The sequence below is a fragment of the Trachurus japonicus genome, chromosome 8, assembly GCF_045865225.1.
Source record: "Trachurus japonicus isolate A0001 chromosome 8, Traja_1.0".
In the NCBI taxonomy this organism is placed as follows: Eukaryota; Metazoa; Chordata; class Actinopteri; order Carangiformes; family Carangidae; genus Trachurus; species Trachurus japonicus.
This window is the reverse complement of record NC_140914.1, coordinates 19,526,998-19,537,959: the sequence shown is the minus strand read 5'-3', so window position 1 is coordinate 19,537,959 and position 10,962 is coordinate 19,526,998.

Below are 10,962 nucleotides of genomic sequence, written 5' to 3'. Positions count from 1 at the left end.
TTCCTTATTGCAGATGAATAGTAATTTAATTTGCAGTGTTTCTCCCAACATTTACAATGAGTTTGACAGATTTTTAAAACTAGTTCAACAATTTTCTATGTAATGACTCAAGCAATGAAATGAGGACTATTAGCCTAGTTTTTTAGGGAAAGACTATTCAGCGTTCAAAAGTATAGTTCATTTTGACTGATGTTACACACTACTCCACTCCGTGTTTATTAACACAGCAATCTGAAAAACAAAACAACAGACACTTAATTGTGACTTGTAACATTTGTTGCCAAAGTAGCGCTGGACTTCCCTCATATCCTACTGGTTGCTACGACAACGGGGGCAGCCCGGCAGCAGCAACAAGAGCGACCATGTAACGTTTAGTACAATACGACACAACCAACACGATCCAACCGTCACGAAACAACCATGTAAACAACACAAACAACAGCGACTATGTCAGCACGTAAAGACGATACATTTACAACGTCGAGATATTGACGACATACCAACAACATACAACAACGGCCGCCAAATGCAGCCACCGAACTCTCACTAACTATAACATTTCTAACACATAGTAAACACAACGAACACCACCGCGATTGAAGAGAAAATACAGAAAACAGAGAAAACATCTAGACATGGGTGCTTGTGTGGACTAACGTTAGACTCATCTGAAAAAAACAACAACAACAGGCACTTAATTGTGGCTTGTAACATTAAGTTGCCAAAGTAGCGCTAGACTTCCCTCATATCCTACTGGTTGCTACGACAACGGGGGCCACAGCAACCACCCGCGGTTACCATGCGCCATCTACTGACGTAAGGTGGTAAACCAGGTCTGTCATTCCTGCAATCTATTAAAAATGTTCAGGGTGCCACACTGACATGACATTAACAAATTATAATGTTATAAGAATTTAATGAAAGAAACTTGTCCAAAAGCATTTGCTATTTGTTCAGAGGAAGGAGGAACTGCTACTATGATGTGAACAAATGACTAGGCTACATGTTGTGGAGGTTGAACTAATAGTTATGAGAACTTTCATTCTGATCTGAGAATAGCACCAAAGCGATTGAGGAAAAACTGTAGCCTATAACACTTAGGACATTACAAATGGCTTCAATGACTTCTTTGTTTGTTCAGTTTAAGTCATACGTTTCAGAGGAAAAAGTTAATGTCATTAAAAAAAAGGGATTTCATGAGTTAAATTAGTTAGTTGAGTTAAATACAAGCCAAATTACAGTACCGCCATCTACTGGCCGATTTTGGTGCAGCGGCTAGGATTTAATATTGAATGAAACCTTTATGCAGCAATCACAAATAATCTATCATTTTATTGTCATTGCAACAATTTCTCAACTTTCGCCACCAGGCCCCAGGGGGTTCCTGCACGTGTGTGCTGAAGGTGACAGGTTAACTTGACAGTACTACAGTAGTTCTGTTTGTTTATCATGTCAGTTTTGTGTGTGACAGTTTGTTGGGATTAAGAACATAATTCCCTGGTGATAGGCATGCTGAAAAGAAAAAAAGAGAGAGAGACGCGCCTGGGTATTGCAGCTGTAAAAAAAAAAAAAAAAAAAAGAAGAAGAAGAAGAAAGAAAAGAAATATGATGTGTCGGAATGGCGGTACCAAAAAGTGTGGGATTACCGGCATGTCTAGATAGAGGGATGTCGATATAGTATAGCTATATATATTTGATGCGGCCTCTTTTAAGTTGCATGTTCTGTCACTGCTGCAAATTTCTATTAAACTGTGCGTAATAGTCGCGCGTAATCCTCGCTGGTGAAACACTTCGTCCATTTATGGATAAATTAGTGGAAATTAGTTAGTAGCCAACATTAACTGAGAGTTATAATAATAATCATTAAAAAAACGACACACAACATTACATGTATGTTGAAAATAGTGTACTGTAGGCTATGGCATTGTGTGTGCCTTACAGTTTTATCAATCGGCCCGCTTCAAAACTCATTCCTGTGTGTGTGTGTGTGTGTGTGTGTGTGTGTGTGTGTGTGTGTGTGTGTGTTGGAAGCGAACTTCAGCGTCGTTGCTGGCGAATCAGCTGTTGTCCTGATACACACTGTGACATATTTTTTCATGATGCCGTTCATGATGATTCTGAGAGCTTATAGATGACGGCGTAACGTGTGATGCCGTTCATGATGATTCTGAGAGCTTATAGATGACGTCGTAACGTGTGAGGCCGTTCATGATGATTCTGAGAGCTTATAAATGACGGCGTAACGTGTGAGGCCGTTCATGATGATTCTGAGAGCTTATAAATGACGGCGTAACGTGTGAGGCCGTTCATGATGATTCTGAGAGCTTATAGATGACGGCGTAACGTGTGAGGCCGTTCATGATGATTCTGAGAGCTTATAAATGACGGCGTAACGTGTGAGGCCGTTCATGATGATTCTGAGAGCTTATAGATGACGGCGTAACGTGTGAGGCCGTTCATGATGATTCTGAGAGCTTATAAATGACGGCGTAACGTGTGAGGCCGTTCATGATGATTCTGAGAGCTTATAGATGACGGCGTAACGTGTGAGGCCGTTCATGATGATTCTGAGAGCTTATAAATGACAGCGTAACGTGCGATGCCGTTGAGGCTGATTCTGAGAGCTTATAATTGACAGCGTAACGTGTGAGGCCGTTCAGTCTAACTCTGAAGGCTTAGTGATGAAGACCTGATGAAGTTTGGTGCGAGTATGACAGAGGTTTTCCTCAGACCATATACCTTTTCATCTGAGGTCTGACACTGAAGTCTGATCCTGAGGATGTCCTAAAATGTACACCGTAGCCACAAATTTCTCACAAAAAGTCCTGTTAACACTAATAAACAATGTCATGAGATTTTCAGGGAGGTTCATGTAGAGGACAATTTATTCAAATGTCCAACAGCCCCGAGCTGGCAAAAGGCAAAAGGCGCTGCCGGAGAGCAAAACAGTTAAAATGACTGCAGCAATTGTGTCACTGTGTAATGTACTTTACTTTGAAACTCATAATTTGTCTCATCCCTGTTGTTCATCATCTGAAACCAGACAGCTGAATTCATGTCACATGTGCATCTAATGTAGGCTACCTCAGTGTCCAGAGTGCATGTGTCATCCCAGTGCAGCCACTGCATCATTTTGGAATGTGTATAATGTTTTCCCTATCTTTTACTGTCTTATTACACATGCAGTGCACATGTCAGCCTGTATCAAATGGAAGAAGAAGAAGAAGAAGAGCATTTCAGTCCTACTGATGTTCTAATCCCTGTGGGCTTCATATAAAGTGCTTAGGGGGATCTTGGATAACTAGGCAACACGCAGAGCCACAAATGTAATCTGGGCCATGGAATACTTGAGGCTGACCTCTTCTTCTTGAACATATTCTCCATGGTCAACGAATTGTCCAATGGATATATTATGAGTTCTGAAAAAAGTGTATTTCAAAGGCATTTTAGTCTTTACCTGGTGTGTGTGAGTGTGTGCATTTTCGTATCGTGAATATATCTTTGTGCATTCTCACGTAAATATGTAGTTTTGCATGCATATGTCCACAGAAACAGTCCTTTGTGTACCTGTAAGTGTGCAGCATGTGAAACTTTAACATAGAACTTCAATATTTGATTACTTGTACCAAAGCTTAAGGAATTAGTGATGTGAAATGAGTGTCTTAAATATTTGATCAGAGACAGGTACCAAATACTGCCATGAAAAAGTATGCATCACTGACTCAAAATAGATCATCTCATTACAAATTTTGGCTTTCGCTTGATACTGAACTAGTACCATTTTTTTTATCAGGTAAGTAAACAGCAGTTAATGCAAATGCTATGTTGCAATAGTAAAACTGACAACATAGCTCATTATAGCCTTATTATCAGGCTGGCTATTTGCATATATTGACAATAAAAATGACAGCACTTTCATTATTGTCAGATTCAAATTCTACTGTTCTAAATTCAATGAGCTGCTTGTTTACAACCATGCCTCAGAATTTTTTTTTTTTTTACATTTTACACAACATTTTGAGTTATGTCATAAAGTGATATTAGCACCCTACGAAGCTTTAAATTAAATACACAGGCAAAGGCAGAGATAATAACCTTTGCCACAAGAGGAAATGCACAGCAACCACTGTATTCTCTGCATGAGCATAACCGACCACTAACCGAGCTCTTGAGTTGGTAAACTAATTATATTGACCCCATGCAATGCAGGTTATTGAGAGCTGTTTCAAGCTGTCCAGGGGATTTGATGTGCAAAACACTTAAGTGAAAAGAGGCAGCTACTGAGCAATAAAATCCATAATATATTGATGCTGGAAAATCCTATATGTATAAACATATTTTACCAAACTGATGACCAACTTATTATCTACTCTACTAGATGTAATATCTCTAACAAACATGTGCGCTGCAATATGCACTTAGGCAAGCTGCATCTGGAGAATAAATAAATAAAACCCCTCAGCATTCATTAGTTGGCATGTTGCATGCACAAACCAAAGTGCTCAGACATACTGCTCCACTGGCACTGACTTATGGGGTAACAAAAGTAAAGATTAAGTCCAGTTGTTTGTCTTCTCATCTTGCTGCAGTGTATAAACGTGTGTTTTCCTGTTGCATCTGTGCCGTAACGAGTGCAACAAGAGAAAACAGTACAATACTGCTTTTCAACTGGAATTATGTTGCTATTGATTATAATTTGATTTTAAAAAAGCACAGCAAAAAAGCTGTTAAAACAGAAAGACTATACCTATCCATACTGACCTTACATACATTACATTCACCTAATGCACATACATTGACACACTAATTGTAAGACACCCACTGTAACTATATTTACTGTTTAAATTAGGAATTTGTTTGTGCTGTCTGGACCTTGTGTTGATGCTGCAGTTTGTACTCACTCAGTCAGACAGTCCTGGGGGGTTGCAAAGCTTTTAGGGCCATTTCACAGCAATAAATAAACCATTTGCTCAAAGCTCATTGCCATGTCTCTTTCTCACACATGCACAAATACAAATAGACATAGACACTGATGAGAAGAGATGGCTCTGTAAGAAACTGAAGAAGGTGTTGCAGCCTCAACCAATGCTGAGTTGATGCCATTGAAATTGGGAATTGGAAAAGTTTGTTGGTTACTCTTTGTGTGATTTTAGTCACTCCATACATAATAAATTAATAATGATTCTGTGAGTACTGAGTATATTTTGTATTTGTCATCTCCCACCTCCTCCTCTATCGCCATCCACTCCTCTTTGCTTTTTCCACCTCCTTCACTTCCTATTTTTTCCTGTGATTTGAATAAAGAGCCGCCACAATGTGATTAGCCCATTTGTTAGAAAAAAGACAAGCGTCCAAACAAGTCTGCAGCTACAGTTCATCACTTTCAAGCACAAGCTCAAGCAGAATTTTCCCCCCTCTTGTCATTAATTAAAAAGGTCCACGTATAAGTAAAGTGTATTTTAAGAGCAGTGCAGCACTCTATCTGCAATGCACCATACGTCATCACTGTATAATGTCCATAATGAAATTTCTCATTTATTTTAATGCTGAAATGGTGCACTTTGCACATTCTCTGACGCAGGGAGTGAGTGCATGTGATGGGATATGTGTAAGATGTTCTGCAGAAATATGTCTGTTCATCTGTGTTTTTGTGCAGGGCTTCATGTATTGTATAGCCTACCTGCAAACTGAGTTGAGAACAATTGATTTAGATACCCACTGGGATGTATTTAGGTTTTTAATTAAAGTCTCAGTGGTAACATTTAAGACATTAGTTGCATCTGTCCAGCATTTTTATTGAAAAGTAACCTCAACTGTGTTTATTCTTAGTCACATTTGTGTTATTATTTAACCTGTTTGTGTTTCCCTGCCATGTGATGCTTGAGTGGCTGCCTGGGATCTGTTAGAGAGACTGTCGAGGGCTTTTGCTGTCATCTCTTACCAAAGAACAAGAGATCATCAGGCCAGTTGGGAAGAGGAGACCCCAGTGACCTCTTTACTGCAGGCTCACACTAATACATATACATAACTATGACCTCTTATCCAGTTACACAACTGTTTATAGTGATGTTTCAGACACTCATACTCTCCGTCTTCACATGCATTTATGTTTCTTCTACTATGCACTGACACTTTCTTTCTTCTTTTTTTTTTTTTTACATGCACCCACACACACAAAAACCCGACAGCATTTATCAGCAGCCGGAGTGTTGACAGAAAGTAAACAGCACTGTCTCCATCAGCCGATGTGTATCAGGGCAACAGGGACCCCATTCATTCCCATTATCAGTGATTACCACCACTGAGTGCTCCTCCTGCTCCTGATGGTTATCTGCACGAGCAGGCAAAATGATCTCTATCAGACACTACAGGTATGAATACGTCCTTCATTTATCATTCTCTGTTAATTCATTCACACTTACAGGAAGAGGGTGAGGGGAATTATGTGATTGACAATGTCAATTATTTTCTCGGGGAAAATTGAAATAGATTTAACTGTGGACTTAAAGGGATAGTTCAGCTTTTTTTTGAAGTGTGGTTGTTATCAGACACAGACAGTAAACTGTTGTGAATGAGGGACAATTAATCAGAATATTTTCACCACCTACAAGAAGTCCCGTCTCAAAATAATACACCAGTTCAAGAGTACAATATAAAGTAAAAATGTATAACTGGTTGGAAAAAAGTTACCGTAGTTTATCTGGAACTAACCAACTCATTCAGTATTCCTCCACACAGACAGGTTCTGTAACGTGCTGTATCACTCCACCTATCAGCAGTAGAGTGATACAGCACGGAGCCTGCCTGCGCGGAGGAGTACCGAGGAGTACTGAGTGAGTTGGTTAGTTCCAGATAAACTAACTTTTACAGTACAAAAAGTTTGAGCAATAAATAGAGAAATACAACGAAATTTTGATGAAAAAGAAAAAGAGAGGGAAGTATTATGATTGCAGTCAGCAGGTTAGAGGAAATATCATTGTGTAATATAGTTTATATCTCTTCTGGGAATTTTATATATCTAAATATGACGCTAACCAAATAAACTGCCTGTAAATGATTTCTGTCGAGGTACCAACAGAAATCTAGAGCGCTATGACAAAAGACCATCTGTTAAAGCTGCATTACCACACACACACACATACATACACACTCACATGAAGTGGCTTCAGCAATTCTACTTTTAACAACTTTATTGACTGATCGACTTACACATGCATTTTCATAATCGTCCTGCTTTTTACCCATTAGAGCTTCATATCACGCCGTCTTTACTATCTAAATGTATGATTACAGCCATTATTGTCAATACATACTCTGTGTGTGCCCATTATTATTATAGCTGTGACATAAGTCAGCATAGGGATCAAGGACACACTGCTCTTTCATCCTCTTAGCCAGCACTTAGTGACAGATGTAGACCACATAGATGCACACACACATACAGTACATGTACACACAAATATGTAGACATAAGTCATGATCTATATTCAGCACTTTTTCTCTGAGAACTTTACTGTCCCCTGAATCTGTTGCTTGCCCTTTCTCTTTTCTCTCTCGACAGAGACTAATGGAGGAGACAAAGACAAGCTACAGTGAGGACCATCTTAATCCATCTCCATAAATGAAACAATTAGCATACACATCTTCTTCTGCCCACAGAGGAGCAGAGGCTTTTCGTCATAGTTAGATCAGGGTTTTTCTAACAATTTATTTGTTTCAGAATTATGTAACAAAAAAAAAGACACACATACACATATAGGCTCACCAGGATCTTAAAAAATACAATTTTGTTGAATTCAAGTGGATACTGTTCTTTAGGAAATGCTAATCCTGACACACCAGCTGACCATCTGTACAGAGATGTAGCCTACTGAATGTTGGTAATAACTGTGTCTGGGTTTAACGGCCTTATAAACCATAGCAGGAGCTCAGCAGTTTATTAAATGAACAACAGTGAAGCACACTCTCTGGCAACCCCACTGCTCCCTGCTGCAGTGTGTCTCTAATGCTTAGATGACAGGAATGTTTGGGGAAAAAATGCAAATGTTATGATCCATCTTATGAGACAGAAGCCATGTTCAGTTTCCCATAATGCAGGAGAGATCCCTAAAGTCAATATGCAGTTACTATTATCCTCTATTAGTGTGTAATGTGTATCACAAAACTAGTTCAGCCCATTACGCTCCCAATATTCAAACACGCGCTCTTATTATAGTCTGATTTCACCTCAACAAAAAACAACTGCATGAAAGCATCAGAATGCAAATGGAAAACACCAACAGTGTGCTCAGACTGATCTTTGCGAGAAACCATGATTGTCAGGGTTAGAGTCAGGGTTATTGTGGGGTTCAATTTTACTTTGATCATTCAAAACTGTATTTCACAATGTCTGAGTGAAAATATAATGCTGGGTTGAGGTAGCCTATGTTGTGCCTTCAGAACCACACTGCGGTTTTCACTTAGATTTGAACCTGTGTACATTAATCTGCTAGTTCTGCACTATTTTTAGAGGTCAGAATTAAATCCAAACAGGCACAGACACTGCAACACAGATAGCCAGGGGTTCAAGGGTTAACAAACATTACACTACAGGTCATTAATACAAGAAAGGAGGGGATGGGTTAGAGGGATTTATGTGGCGACAACATCCATTCATCTGTGTCTGTCACTATAAGACAAATAATGACTGGCCTCCCACCCAACAAATAGCCATGGCAGATGGAAGGAATGAAGAGACATAATTGTTATCCAAACAGCCACTCATGACAAGGAAGGAAATCAGTAATACATGACTGCATGGCTATACAAAGAACAGAATGAATGTTGTAATACAATTGATGCTATACTGTGTTGCAAAATTCAGATTTCCTTCCATGGTGATAACAGAGTGGCTCAGGGTTTTTGTGGTACTTTATTAAAGATTTTATTGCAGCGATGCATTAATGCGTGTCTTTTATATGCTGCTGTGAAAATAACATCAACAAATTCTGCTGTGGCTTTACGATCACAATCTCTTCCTCTCTCGGCTCTGTATTTTCCATCCCAGCGCTGTAAATCCAGCCCCCATGCTTCCCTCTGCCTCATTCGAACGTTCAGTATGTTTGTGCCTCTCGACCTTTGTGTCCATCAACACACTCACCTCATTTGCATTGCATCAACTCCCAGACTGCGTGGACGGGTTCGTATATGTGTGTCTACTTGTTGTGACTGCTCGGAGCATCATTACCCAAATGACCTGACCTCCATAAATAATGAAATATCCCATAGATGGAGAAAAGGAAACATGTAAGGTTTGCAAAGTCCATTAAAGATGTCATGATACACATGAGACTCCTGTCATTCATCCCCCCACCCCCAACCCCCTTTCATTCCTCCTCTACCGCTCACCCTCCTCATGACCCAGAAAACATGAAACATGACTTTTAAATATATTTTTTTCCTCCTGTCATGTCTATCTTTTTTTCCCCCACTTTCTCTCATCAGATCGATATACAGACATAAAACATGTTTTCCCTCCCTTCTCCTTGCTTCACGTGCTCCACCACATGTACAGTATGGATTTAAAAACACAGTCATAAATACAAAGAGCAGACACTCCCACTACAGCACCCAAGAGAAATCACTTGTCACCGCAATGTGTAGCCTAAGAGCGTCTGCCCTTTACCTTCAATCCCCCCTCATCATAGGAGAGCTCCTCTGAGACCGAGAGAACAGCTGCGTGAAAGCCCCATGACCCAGCCCAAGAGAGAAAGTAGTCTATCTTGGCCTTATATATACATAAATGATGTAAATTATCCCAAAGGCCAAGGCCACATCATTCAGGTTACATAAACCTGCAGGCTCTGAGTTGCTTAAAGGGTGCCCTATGCATTTCTGATATGACTGTGAAGACATTTACACTTAATCATGCTCCGGTTCAGTGGTTTCAATTTATTTCAAGTTGGGCTTAGTCCCCATTAAAATATTAGAGTGTGGACATTAGAGACACTTATGGCCCTTTTTTATTCCATTGTGCATGCTGGGAAATTTATATATAGGCGACATATAATAGAAATATTCATGCATGTGCACACATCAAGAATATGCATGGAACAGCCCTGATCCATGTGGGCACACAAGCCCGTTTTCGTAAGCATCACTACATGCTCGCACTCGTGCATATGCCGCCACACACACATTTGCATTTACAATAATCTACTCAAGTATGGCCCACATACATGTTTAATTGTGTATGGCGGCCTGATGTGATGCAACAGCGCTATCTTCTGTCCTGGGGAAAAACTGCAAGACTGCAGCAAATTGATCCAGTGTGAACAAGTGGTTCTCTGTGTTTTTTCTGTTCTTTCATCTATCTGCTGGTGTAACCTGCTGGTTCATCTGGATCAATGAAGTCTTTCACCTTACAATGAACATGTAGTGTATTATCCACCTGAGCTTTCTGCTCTAATATCTTATATCATCACCATGTATTACAGATATATAAAGATGTTCCATAAGGTGTTTAGTAACAGTGATAGATGGGACAGAGAAGAGTCACCCTTGTGAAATGTATCCTGGGAAAATGTGTGTTCTGTTAATCACATGTTTCCTGTGAGAGTCTTAACTAAGTTGATTAGCCTCATCTGGAGGATGATGCAAAGTCGTAAAATTACATAGGTTAGATCCTGCCTCATGTTCATGAATGTGGAACATGAACTGTGTATGTTAAACAGAAATAGAATTGATTAGATTTACAGGAAACGTGGAATGCTCATGTTAATGAGAAGCAATTATTGCCTAATATGGAAAACCATATCTTTATGTTTGGAGAAGGTGGAGTTTTGGAGTTAGAAAGCATAAAGCTATGGGTTTGAGCCATAAGGAGAGAGATCTCACATTGGCAACAGAGATGCTCTAGGATTTGGCATTTTTGAACACTGTTCTTCTTCTTGTTAATAAACTCCTTTTTGAATGCAAGTGAAG